Source organism: Branchiostoma lanceolatum, chromosome 12 (genome assembly GCF_035083965.1).
Source record: "Branchiostoma lanceolatum isolate klBraLanc5 chromosome 12, klBraLanc5.hap2, whole genome shotgun sequence".
Classification (NCBI taxonomy): Eukaryota; Metazoa; Chordata; class Leptocardii; order Amphioxiformes; family Branchiostomatidae; genus Branchiostoma; species Branchiostoma lanceolatum.
In genome coordinates this window covers 365,702-379,280 of record NC_089733.1, presented here as the reverse complement: position 1 = coordinate 379,280, position 13,579 = coordinate 365,702, and the positions used below count along the sequence as shown (strand labels likewise).

At 42.7% G+C, this 13,579-nt stretch overlaps 1 protein-coding gene across 1 annotated transcript in view; it reads right to left on the bottom strand.

Annotated features, from left to right (window-relative positions):
- The window catches only part of LOC136445878 (speckle-type POZ protein-like A), a 28,292-nt gene extending 23,940 nt beyond the window's left edge, over positions 1-4,352 (bottom strand). Inside the window, exon 1 of the mRNA XM_066444089.1 lies at positions 4,130-4,352. The gene's annotated coding sequence lies outside the window, so the exon portion shown is untranslated. The remainder of the gene's footprint in view (positions 1-4,129) is intronic.
- Positions 4,353-13,579: the final 9,227 nt, after the last annotated feature.

Below are 13,579 nucleotides of genomic sequence, written 5' to 3'. Positions count from 1 at the left end.
ACCAGTCCACAATTACACCCCCAATTTTCTTGTGAACTGACGTACATTGTATTTTGTGGTAGTACAGTACATAACGAGATTGACGACAAGCCGGCACGATGCTGGCCTTTTGTGTCAGTATGAGTCGGCAAGTTCAAGTTTCAGAGTTCTATGGAACCTCGGAGGAGGTGAATTTTTTTTTTAGAACAGGCAAAAATCAATGCTTGCACAGATGTCATGCATAAAATTAAGTTGGTGTGGCCTAACCGAAAATATAACCTTCTCGGTGAAGATTATCAGGGCAAAGGTAATCACTATGTCTTCATCAGTGGCCAAATCCTTGAGCACGGTTTGTTTGACCTGTGTGATGTTGCTAGTAGCGGTTTAAGAGACTTTCAGAGTGGTAGCTATTTTGGTGCGTAAGGCTTCAGCCTGCCTTTGTGGCTGACCCAGTTTCTGTGACGTCAATACTAGGGTTATACCCTACTGCCAAATTTAGTCCTTTAGAAAGCAGGGATCTTTCTGGTTCCGTAACAGTGTGACTTTACCCACCTCTTGTCTGTTCTACTTGGTGTTGTGGCTTTTGGTTTAGAACTGCTAGTAGAATCTTCAATTGGGGTCCCTACATGTATCTGCCGCAGCCGCACTATTCACTTCCTTATGTTTAAGGCGTTCAAATTTGTTCTTCTGTTCTTCCCTTCTTGTGTTGAGAGAGCTGTGTGTTATGAAATTGTCAGTTTCGGCCAAGGTTTCTCCTGATAGCTGTTCCCTCAGTAGTTGTACAAGGTTAGCTTTTCTTGCGTTTAGACTGTCCAATTTGCAGTTGATCTGGTTCTCTACTAGTAGTTCTGTCCATATTAGTCACCGATGAAAGATAGCGGATGTTGTCTGAAACGTCTGACTGTTTCAAAATTTTATCCAGTTGCTTGAGTAACTGTTTTTGGCGTATCTTATCACCTGGTTGTCTAACCTTCATCAACATAAAAAGGAGGATACTAGTATGTATTTGATGTGAGTGACGAAACCAAATCATTGAATTTTGTTGTTTCTTACCTGAACCTAAACGTTTTAATGGGTCCGGATTCGGTTCAGCATTTAGGTACTGTAATTCACTTTATCTTCACAGTAGCAATATTTCACGGTGTAAGGAAAATGGACATTTTCACTGAACTTTAACTTCACGGTGGCGGCAAGTGATTTACAGAATGGATGAGTAAAGGAATCATAAATGATAACAACAGGAGTTATCATGATGGTGATGATAAGTTCACAGTACAGAGGTGACCTAAAAACAGTGAACATAAAGTTACAGTGAAAGAAACAAGAATTACAGTATGCATCCCTAGTACTAGTAGTAGTAGTACCACATGTAGTAGAGATAGCTTTTCCTTAGAGATTTAAAGAAACTTCTTTGTGCCCCCAATAAATGCATGTACATGCATCTTGTGATTCTTGTCCCATTACTAGTGTGTTATCATTACCTCTACATGTTGTTTGGTGAATAGATTTCTCAACTACAGTTCCACGACCTCATATAACTTCACCAGGTAATTTTGTCTTATTATAATTCAAAAGACATGAAAAGAAGTCTCTTATTAGCATGATTTATACGCGTGTCCGCATGGTGTAGAGGTCTGCGCACTTTACCTCTCACCACATCTGGTTCAAATTCTGTGGAGCCAGCAGCCCGAGTTCGCGCCCGGGCCTGGACATGACTGGAAAAGATGCACATCGTCCTATCAGACGGGGACGTAAAGACGGCGGCCCCGTGTATGAGGGAGCTTTAGGGCGTCAAACCTCTGCACGTAAAAGAACCCAACACACTTATTGAGAAGAGTGGGGGTGACCCGGTGTGCTCGGCCAAAAAACGCGAGCCGTGGCAAAGCCACATTGCACTACTTCTAGCTACTTGAAAAAGCATCATGCTTCACCTCAATCAGGGTGCAAAATGCTTTTTTGAGCCAGGTTGCCCATGTTGCAACCAAGGGCAAATGCTAGGTTGCACATCCAAATTTCAGGTTGCTCCAGCAACATTCACCAATTTCTTCAAATCAAGCTCGTATGTAGCGTATAATACTACTAAGATTTCAAATTATATATTAGATAGTATTGTGTTCCCATTGACCTAACAACATCTTGTTAAGCTGAGGGCAGTGTGTTTTCGTCTTTTTCAGCTCAAAGTCCACGATCTATGAAGGGTTTTGGATGGTTTAAAACGAAAAAGTGTTGATTTCTTTATTTCAATTGAAGACTTACCAAATTTTATGAGAGTGACACTGTGTTTTTGTGAGCTTCCAGGGCTCCGATTGAAATCTTTGGCTCAAAATATAAGGTTGCACACTGCGCTACCTGGGTTTGGAATTAACTTGCACCAACCGAAATCTTGTTGCACTGTGCAACATGCAACCAGGTATTTCGCACCCTGCCTCAATTGAGGATGCCTGCTTTACCTTTTACCTGGTATCACCTAGTTCAGGAAGCTACCTTTTGATTTCGTTATCAGTCATGCAAATTATGTTAAAATTAAAAAATGTATTTTTACCTACGTCACATGTTTCAGAGCCTGCAACTGAAAGGCCCCCTGCAAAATAGAAAGCTACTCGAGGGTCCAATCTTATGTCACTTACTGGCACTTAGCTTCTTTCCGACTGCGAGAGCTGAGGTAACAAAACTGGTTATGCTACAGTACCACAGAAAGCTGCTAGGGGCCCCATAATCTACACATTTCTTTTACCAACCCCTACCAACATACAAAATAAAGATCCATCCATGACTGCTGGTGTTATGCTGTCCACAAACAAACAAACAAACAAACAAACAAACAAACAAACAAACAGACCTACCATTATGACCTTAGTACGTAGCTAATGCAACAGTGCTTGCACTGCCATACCTCATAGAACCAACAAAACATTGAATTCAAAGTTCCAGTTGTAAAATATGTACATATACTGATATTCTTACAAGTTACATGGTACAATTTCAATAACTCTGCTAGACAGATGATCACGCCAGCACCCCACCGCCAAAAGCGACTGCTATGTCCCTCTGTTGTCCTTACCAAGTCACTGTGTGGTTTCTGACTGGCTGTCCGTAAAGGTGCAAGTGTTTTCATTACTGCAGCATACTAGTAGTATGTGACTTGAGCACTGCTGCGACTGAACACCACCGACAACACTCCATTTCATAAGACCTCAGAATGAATAGATTTTGGGCCCCTTGCGACTTGTTACAAAACTACAGCGGAACATCTGGTTTTGATATCTCATGTTCTGGACACGCTATGGTCATGAAGAAAATGAATAACGTTATGTGTATAGTGACCAGTGTTGTTTCTAAAATTCTAAAGTAAAGACTAAAGGGTTGATGTTTCGAATTTATAGACAATGTATCTACATACATGTAGCAGGTTAAGTAAGATATAAATGTAACATACTACAGCTTAAATGCATGAGGCGAGTAGTACAGTGCTTGAAACACACTGATACACTGCTTTCAACTTTCCATTTCTCACATCTTGCTTGGTATTTCTGAAGACAACAGAGGGTTATGGCATCATAGATCACAATGAAGCTATTCAACAAGGCAACAATGGCTATTTGCAGGTGGTTCGAAATTGCAATATTGCAGGTAACAAACAATGTACTGCACTTGTATTTCAAGCCATTGATGGATAATCATTGGTCAACGCAAATAAAGTTAGTAAGTGGTCAAAACACACACATATCAACAACTGAAGTAGTAATAACCAATCATCCACAAAGGAAAAGACAAAATTATGCAAATCAAAACTCTACGTCTATCGTTTTTTATGCACATGTTCCAAGATAAATCCCAGATGAACAAGTTACACGGGAGATGTACAGTCTACACCCCTGTCCGGAAAGTAGGCCTGTGTGACCTCGATAACAAGACAGTAAGATGGCTTCCTTATATTTCTATAGCCTTTATTTGTTTGAGACACGGAATGAAGGCTGTCGGGTTTACAGGTTGTCGGGCAACTTGAACCTATATTTATAATGTACACCATACAATCAAATCGTAATTTTATCCAAAATGAATGTATTAACGAATTGAATATCAAAATTGAATAAGGAAACACCACAAGGATTTTCGAGAGCTCAGTGCCAATAGCAGAAGCACTACCCACCTTTCCTCCTCCAGCTACGAGCCGTAACAGGAACTTTCTTGACACGTGACGTTCAGATCATCTCTTGTAGAAGACAAGATTGCTTCTCACACTAAGACTGGCACAAAATAAGCCGAACTGGTGAGAAATTCGGGCGATATAACCGTGCTAACCTCTCCTGTAGACAGTCTCGTCACATCCGGGATATTCACCGCTTAGGAAGTTGTACATTGTGGTGACCTTTAACCTTAGGTGCCCGTTGTATTTATTTTAATGCCTGTGTTGTTGTTGTTGTTGTTGTTGATGACATGAAAAATGGAGGTACAGTAGAAGCTGCTAAACTGCACATCCCATTTGTCAGTGCACTTCGTGCAATTATCCAGATGGTGCAACAAAGCGAAGTTGCCCAGCTGGACCGCACCACCACAGGCGGGGGGGGGGGGGGGGGGAGAGGCGGGGGGGGGGGGAGAGGCGGGGGGGGGGGAGGGGCGGGGGGGGGGAGAGGCGGGGGGGGGGGAGAAGCGGGCGAGGGAGGGAAGTTGCACCCTAGCTAACCCTAACCCTCCTTGCATTGGCAGAAAGAAAAAAGACAAAACGTACAACATTTGTGAAAGCAAATACAGCATATTTAGCCCATCTCTCTCCCAATAAAAAACTGGACTGTTCCAAAATCATCCCTGCGCAAAAACAAGTTCTGCCCAAAAGTCATTCCAGTCCGAAGTGGAGCTTGTGTGAATAGACTCCTCTACATGCATACCTTGCTGAACCATTTAGGAAACAAAAGCGAACTTAGTAGTGCACGTTTAGGGACCATACGATATTTAGAGGGGGAGGGCTGGTGAAAAATGGGGGGGGGGAGGTCAATCAATCATTCGCAGGCATCAGGCATCATTCGCAGGCATAATGGGGAGGTCCATGGAAACATTTTCTGGCCTGGGGGGAGAGTAATGGCAAATTCTTTGGAGCCAGGGGAAGGGCCATCGAATTTTTTTTTGGGGGGGGGGGGGGGTTGTATACCCAACAATTGTTTTCCTCTCAGAATATAGGAAATAGTGTTTAGGGACCATACGATATTTACCGGGGGGAGGGGTGGTGCGTTGGAGGGAGGGGGAGCACCCCCGTGTACACTAAACGTTGGGCAGTAATTTTTAGCGGGGTCCAAGGAGGTCCAATCATATGGCTTCTATTAGGTCACCGGACGTCACCAACAATTAGCCAATGACGGTCGAGTTGTGGGTTGTTAACACCCCTGGTCTTATCAAGGCCTATATATAAATGTCCTTCAAATGGTCTTTATAATATGTAAATGTAATCCTCAACTCAGACTAAGCACAATTGAGTTGTTGTGTGTGTTTCCACCACTTTGTTCCGTACGTTTACATCTAGGTCTAGATCTAGCAGTTTGTAAAGTTAACTTTCATGACAAAAAGGCGTCGAGATGAAGTTTTGCACCTTCAATAACGCTGCACTAGCGCGCTAATGAAGCGGTCATTACGGGAGGGAACAGATAGTTTGGAAATGAAGAAGTGTGAAATGTGAATGATATTTGGACGCTGAATACTTACACATGGGTAGAAATTGTAAAAAGCATGGCAAATATTGTGCGTACTTCATGTTACAATAAAAACAAGTCGGCTTCGAGATTGTGTGATCCTGAAGTTTCTTTAGTCGTATATATTACCGCGCCTAATTAATTTCACCTTGCATTTTGGGATGAGCCAGCCGCATGCATATGGCGTCACTCAAAAGAGCTCACTGAAAGTCTATAAAACACGTAGATAAACCCCGCTTTTGTACTCCTTGTTTTGTATATCATCCTAAGTATTACCTATGCATCTAGTTCGTTTTTTCAAGTTGTATACTTACCTTTGTTGAATCTATACATGTACAGACTATGGTCAGCCTAACACGATAGCGACATTACTGCCATGTATTTTCTGATGACAATAAATGTAGAATATTACATGTGTCACATTGTCTATCCCGAACATTATTCCGTACATGAAATTTAAAAAAAAAGTATAATACGAAGTGCTACAGCTTAGAACTTAGTCAGGGATCGAGTCGATGTTTAGAATATTTTAAGTGCGTAGTTCTGCTCTACATAACCAGGATTAAAAGTAATCCGCTGGCAAAACAACATGTGCTGCAAACTACGAGAAGTCCCACGAAAAGTTCCTTTATAATGTATTGCCGTTATTGTCCCACGAAAAGTTCCTTCATAATGTATTAATTGTCAATGAACCAGTAATTGACGGACAAAGGGTGTGAAATATTCATTCTTGCCCCTCGCGTGCCAGTAGATCGGCGATAATTGGCTACTTTGCATTTGAAACGACAGGCTCTGTGGGCGTTGACCTCGCTAGAAATCTAGTGCCTGTCGTAAGTGTTGAGGTGGGGGGGGAGGTTAGGGGGGTGGTTAGGGTCACGGAGGAAAATAATGGCTTATTATAGGGGGGGGAGGCGTCATGGAAATAAATTCAGGGTCGGGGGAGAGGGTCATGTAATCTTTTTTTTACGAATCAGTTTGAAGAATACAATTGTAAGAGAATCTACACCACTGGATATAAAACCGCATTCTATGTTCAGACGTTTTAAGTGTCCAAGCGTCAGCGAAGGAAATAATGTTTATTCATGGACTTACGGAACGTTGAGTTCCATATAAACAAAACAGGTCATGCCCGGCCTATATAAATAAAATGTAACTGACAAAATATTCTATAATACGTCCTGAAAAAAAGCAAGGAAAAAATGACATTGAATTACCAAAGCAAACATTGTGGCTTCGTTTGACGCAATATGCCATTTGCTAGTGGCACCTCTAACATAAAACATACTCTACAATCGTCACGCAAACTTACTTGTTTTATATTTTCAACTTTAAAGTATTGACCTTGAAGCTCTGCCATTAGGTACCCTATAACACATGAGGCATAAAGCTATACATAACAAACACGAAAAAAATGGGTCTCGTTTTTTTTTTAACGATCTCGCTCAATATTTTGATAGTTTACGTCGCGATTATAAACTTGGCTTGAAATAACGAAATTACCGCGGATTCGAACGCCCTCCCACTTTTGCGTCATGGCCACACCTCTCTTGTTTACTTCGATTCTAAACAAGAGACTATCAAACTTTCCGAAGTCGACGAAAACGACATTCTAAACCAAACCAGACAGGATTCCGGAAAAACTATAGAACTTCAGACAACATATTTCTACTGAAAACCTTGATCCGTCTAAATACACTCAGGCAAGAAAACAGCTGTTCGCTAGCTTTGTAGACCTCTCAAAGGCTTTTGACTCAATTTGGCACGGAGGTCTGCTATACAAACTTTTATCAACAGGTATATCTGGAAGATTCTTTGATGTAATGAAAAGGCTATACAACCAATCCAAAGCCAGTGTCAAAACAAATCGAGGTCTGAGTAAAACTTTCCCCGTCGACATCAGAGTCAGACAAGGCTGTGTCTTAGTCCTTCACTATTCAATCTGTACATCAGCGATCTAGCAAACGAGCCACAGGACATCTACTGTAGATGCCCACTACTAAACACAACCAAAGTATCTAGCCTGTTCTATGCAAACGACCTTGTCCTTTTATCAACAAGCCAACATGGTCTTCAAATAGCAATGATATCGATCACTCTAAGCCTTTACTTTAAAATATGGAAGCTATCAATAAACCTAAACAAAACAAGTGACCTGCTCAGTTGTAAGATAGATGCATGAAATGGATCTTGATGTAAGGTGTGAAATCACAAACAATTACTATCCTGGTTTATTTTGTTGTATTTGGCGATTAATTGTGTAGGGATGGGCCATTATACTAGATAATTGTTAATGATGGCCCAAGACTTTAACGGTCTGGTCCATTTTATGTCATTTTTGTCATGAAGCACTATTTCTCGATTAGAACCGCCAGTCCTATATCATCTTGTGACACTTTAGTACCTATGCAGCTAGCAAAGGAATCGTGGGTTGTATGTGGAGCCAGGTGTGAAAAGTGCATTTTTGATAAGCGGTAATTAAAGAATTAAAAGTATTGACCCACAAAAATTGCATCTCTGCACAGTCCAAGTACTGTTTTATATATATATAGCAAGTAAAGAAAAAGTGTTTATCAAGAGGTCAACCTGTTGAAAAGTACATTTTTACACCATGGCCCAGGTAGGATCTAGAAATTCCGAGAAAAGTCACAAATTTAGATCTAGATGGCCCCATTTAGAGATTATCAACGAACAATTCAGAAATCACAAATAAGCAGTAAATTCTCTTTCCACAATTCATTGCAGGCAAGCCTGATCTATAGCTATCAACCTATTTGCAATAAAAAAGGCTAATTTGTATCATCGTAACATTTCACGAAGGTCAAAGGTCACCGGATCTCTCAATCCGGTGAAACCACCCGGAAGTGACACTGGCCTCGGCCGGCGGCCACTTTTCTGATAAACATATCTCAACAATCTTTCATCCCCTGCGTAAACTTTTTACATTGTCACAGCCTCCGTATTACAAACTACAAGTGTGGTAAGTTTGAAGGTCAAGAGATTTCCCATTTTCACACTGTGCGTAAAAGTGCCCCGTCCGTCCCGTGCGTACATACTAGTATGCGAGCTGCCACTGGACATGGCTGGGCATACTTTGATATTACACAGACAGGAGGTCACTATTTCACATGTTCGCAGCTAAAACTCACAATTCCCGTTGCTGCATTGGTATGTAACTTGGAATATCGTTTGCTAGGTCGCGTGTGGTGATGCCCGTTGTCTATTTTACAAAATTGTAACAATGTAACAGTGACTATACGATCACAGCAAGTAGGGAAGCTTTGTACCCCGTATCTGCATGAAGTATTGCAGCCATGCGGAACGGATTATAGCATGGTCTCTATTGCAGGTCAGTGGCACATGCCATTAATCATAGTGGTGCAATTACGATATTGCATTGACGATAAAAGTAGTTACGGTGTAACAAAGACATTGTGCATCACCACGCCCAGCCAGGCAAACGATGCGCCAAGTAACACACCAATGCGACAACAGGATCGTGAGTTCTAGCTGCGAACGCGCAAACAAAATCATTTCCAATACTCCCAGAAGGAGGTCATTCTCCTTCCCGGAGTAACAAAAATAATGATATTTAATGAAAAAAGGACACTTGCTCTCAAACTTTAAATTCCAATTGCTTAACCAAAATATAGATATTGTATCGTCTTATAGTTATCTAGGGGTGATGTTTACAACGAGTTGTACTTTCAGTTCAGCAATGAAAACCCTGCAAAAGACAGCTTTACGAGCCCTCTTCAGTATCAAATCAACTCTTGGAGACAGCAATCCCCCCATATCAGTGATGCATGCGTAGTTCCAATATTAACTTAGAGTGCGGAGGTATGGGGCAGAATTGGGCTAAACGATAATTCTACAATTGAACAAGTACATCTCAAATTCTGTAGGCCAATCCTGGGGGTAAGAAAAAATGCCAGCAACTTTGCCACAAGAGCAGAGCTCGGTAGATATCCCCTCTGAATTGAAGTATATACTAGAAAATAAATTCATACTATGAAATATTAGTTAGAGAAATGCCGAAAGAAGCATTTTTAGTACAGCAGGACCTACATAGGTATAAGATACCATGCTGGCTTTCAAATATAAGTAAAATCTTGGAGGAGTCAGGCTTTGCCTACCTTTTACTTAACAAAGATCGAAACACGCTAACCGCTCAGTCTGAACTAAAACAAAGGCTTTAAGACAACTTTCTTCAACATTTTTACTCAGAACTTAACTCTTGTTGTGAAAAAGGGAAGCATGGAAACAAATTAAGATTACATAGGAAAAAGAAAAATATCTAGATATACAAAACTTTAACTATCGCCGAGCTATGGCTAAACTAAGGATCAGCGATCATCCACTGCAAATTGAAGTTGGCAGGTGCAACCAGACTCCACCAAATAACAGAATGTGTACATTATGTGACAATGATTGTATAGAAGATGAAATACATTTTATTTTAGAATGCTCACTATACGCAGACATGCGCAGATCCCTTGTAGGTTCCATACGACTAAACAAGAAATATGCGCATCTTACAAATAACGAGTTATTCACATGTATCATGTCGTCTAAAAACTACGATATAATTGAAAATTTATCATATTATAGTATAATTGTGAATTGGTGTACAAATGTTTTTAGAAGAGAGAAGAGACTGTAGAATTAGATGGAATATAGCGCAATGTTCCTTTTCTTTTACTTCATGTTACCTAATGCATTTAGCCCATGTTGGGCATGAATATGCAATAAAGTTCATTGTCATTGTCATTGTATATAAATGAAGAGGGCTCCAAAACGGTAAGTTCTATCAATTTAGCTTGATACACGTCGGATAAACTTGCATTTGATAAGTTCACGGGGGTCACCTTGCACATGGTTGATGGTTCACAAGCAAAAGCGTTGATGTAGCAAACATGCTGGGCTGTTGCGACAGAATTTTGCACGATTACCATGGTGGCGGAGTGGTGGACAGCGGTGTGCCTTTGATCTCTTTAGAAGTTTTGCTGTGGATGTGGCCGATAGAATGGCAGTGATCCAGGTTTCGTGGGAAATTTGCCTAAGGATATTAGCAGGATGGATGATCCTGTCAGCAGTAGAAAAAATTGCACTGCTGACAGGATGATCAGTAGAAAAAATTGTACTGATGACAGGATCGTCGTGCAGTAGAAAAATCTGCACTACTGACAAGATGATCCTGTCAGCAATACAGATTTTCCCCCTGCTGACAGGATCTTCCTTTTTTTTCAAAGAATTGTTGGCATATGCTACTGTACCAACGGGTATTGGTGTTTCACTGGATGTTTTACAATTTCAACTGTGTTCATCTGGGCGTAAACCGATGCGTGGGACGTATTTAGGACGATTATAGTGGTGGTTTGTTTCTAATGTCCTGTTAACCGCCAAATTTCAACATGCGTTAACGTATAACGCGTTCGAACGTTACATTGAGTGCATGTCCAGATAACTCCAACCCTTAAGGCCTACCTAACCTGGAATTCAGTCTAGAATACTATAGATTGTCGTTAGGCCGGGCGTAATAGGCCGGGCACTCTATGGGGCGGAAGGCGTTTTCAACTATGCCTGTCAGAGAGTCAGGCAGACAGAGAGTCAGAAAGACAGCAACCCAGACTGACAGAAACCAAGACTGACAGAGAGCCAGACAAAGAGCCAGCCAGACAGACACCCATACAGGCAGAGAGTCAGACACCCAGAGAGTCAGGAAGACAGAGACCCAGAAAGACAGACAGTCAGACAGACAGACAGTCAGACAGACAGAGAGTTAGGCAGACAGAGACCCAGACAGTCAGAGAGTCAGAGAGACAAAGACAGAAAGTCAGGCAGAGAGTCCGATAGACTGACAGTCAGACAGACAGTGATATAGACAGACAAAGAGAATTTAGGGAGCCAAACAGACAGAAAGTCATGCAGACAGAACCAGGCAGACACAGAACCACACCGACAGAAAGCCAGACGGAGAGTCTGTTAGACTGAGAGTCAGCCAGACAGAGACTCAGACAGAGAGACCTGCAGAAGCCAGCCAGACAGAGAGCCAGACAGACACAAAATCAGACAGACAAAAAGCCAGACGGAGAGTCTGTAAGACTGAGAGTCCGCCAGACTGAGACCCAGACGGACAGAGAGCCCGGTAGAAGCCAGACAGACAACGAGCCAGACAGAGAGTCTGACAAACTCACAGTCAGGCAGACAGAGACCTGGACAGACAGATAAAAGGTAAAGAGCCAGACAGAGAGTTAGACAGGTAGAGACCCAGACAGACAAAGAGAAAGGTCGGGAGTCAGACAGACAGAGAGCCAGACAGACAGACAGAGAGTCAGACAGACAGAGAGACAGGGAGAGAGTCAGGCAGACAAAGACCCAGACAAACAGACAGAAAGAGGCAGAGAGTCAGACAGACGGAGATCGAGAGTCAGCTAGGGAAATACAAACCCAGTCAGACAGAGAGACAGGTAGAGATTCAGACAGTGATTCAGACAAAGAGTCAGACAGGTAGATATTCAGAGAGACAGAGAGTCAGACAAACAGAGATTTAGACAGACAGAGAGTCAGACAGAGAGCCAGACAGACAGAGAGCCAGACAGACAGAGAGATAAACAGAGTCAGTCAGACAGACAGAGAGATAAGCAGAGAGCCTGCCAGACAGACAGAGAGCCAGACAGACAGAGAGTCAGACAGACAGAGAGTTAGGCAGACAGAGACCCAGAAAGACATAGAACCAGACAGACAGAAAGTCAGACGGAGAGTTTGTAAGACTGAGAGTCAGCCAGACTGAGACCCAGACGGACAGAGAGACCGGCAGAAGCCAGACAGACAGAGAGCCAGACAGACACAAAACCAGACGGACAGAAAGTCAGACGGAGAGTCTGTAAGACTGAGAGTCAGCCAGACTGAGACCCAGACGGACAGATAGCCCGGCAGAAGCCAGACAGACAACGAGCCAGACAGAGAGTCTGACAGACTGACAGTCAGGCTGACAGAGACCTGGACAGACAGATAAAAAGTAAAGAGCCTGGCAGAGAGTCAGACAGACAGTAAGAAGGGTCGGGAGTCAGACGGACAGAGATTCAGACAGACAGTCAGACAGACAGTCAGTCAGACAGACAGAGAGAGAGACAGGCAGAGAGACAGAAAGACAGAGCGTCAGGCGGATAGAGATTGAGGCAGACTGAGCGTCAGGCAGACAGAGACCCAGACAGACAAAGAGTCAGATGGAAAGTTGGCCAGACAGAGTCAGACATATAGAGATTAAGACAGACTTAGAGTCAGACAGACAAATACCCAGACAGACAGAGAGACAGGGAGAGAGTCAGGCGGACTAAGACCCAGACAGACAGAGAGACATGCAGAGAGTCAGATAGACAGAGATCGAGAGTCAGGGAGATACAAACCCAGTCAGACAGAGAGACAGGCAGAGATTCAGACAGTGATTCAGACAAAGAGTCTTACAGGCAGATATTCAGAGAGACAGAGACCCAGACAGGCAGATATTCAGAGAGACAGAGAGTCAGATAAACAGAAATTTAGACAGACAGAGAGTCAGACAGACAGTTAGGCAGACAGAGAGCCAGACCGACAGAGAGATAAGCAGAGTCAGTCAGACAGACAAAGAGCCCGGCAGAAGCCAGACAGACAACGAGCCAGACAGAGAGTCTGACAAACTCACAGTCAGGCAGACAGAGACCTGGACAGACAGATAAAAGGTAAAGATCCAGACAGAGAGTCAGACAGGTAGAGACCCAGACAGACAAAGAGAAAGGTCGGGAGTCAGACAGACAGAGAGCCAGACAGACTGACAGAGAGTCAGACAGACAGACAGAGAGACAGGGAGAGAGTCAGGCAGACAAAGACCCAGACAGACAGACAGACAGAGGCAGAGAGTCAGACAGACGGAGATCGAGAGT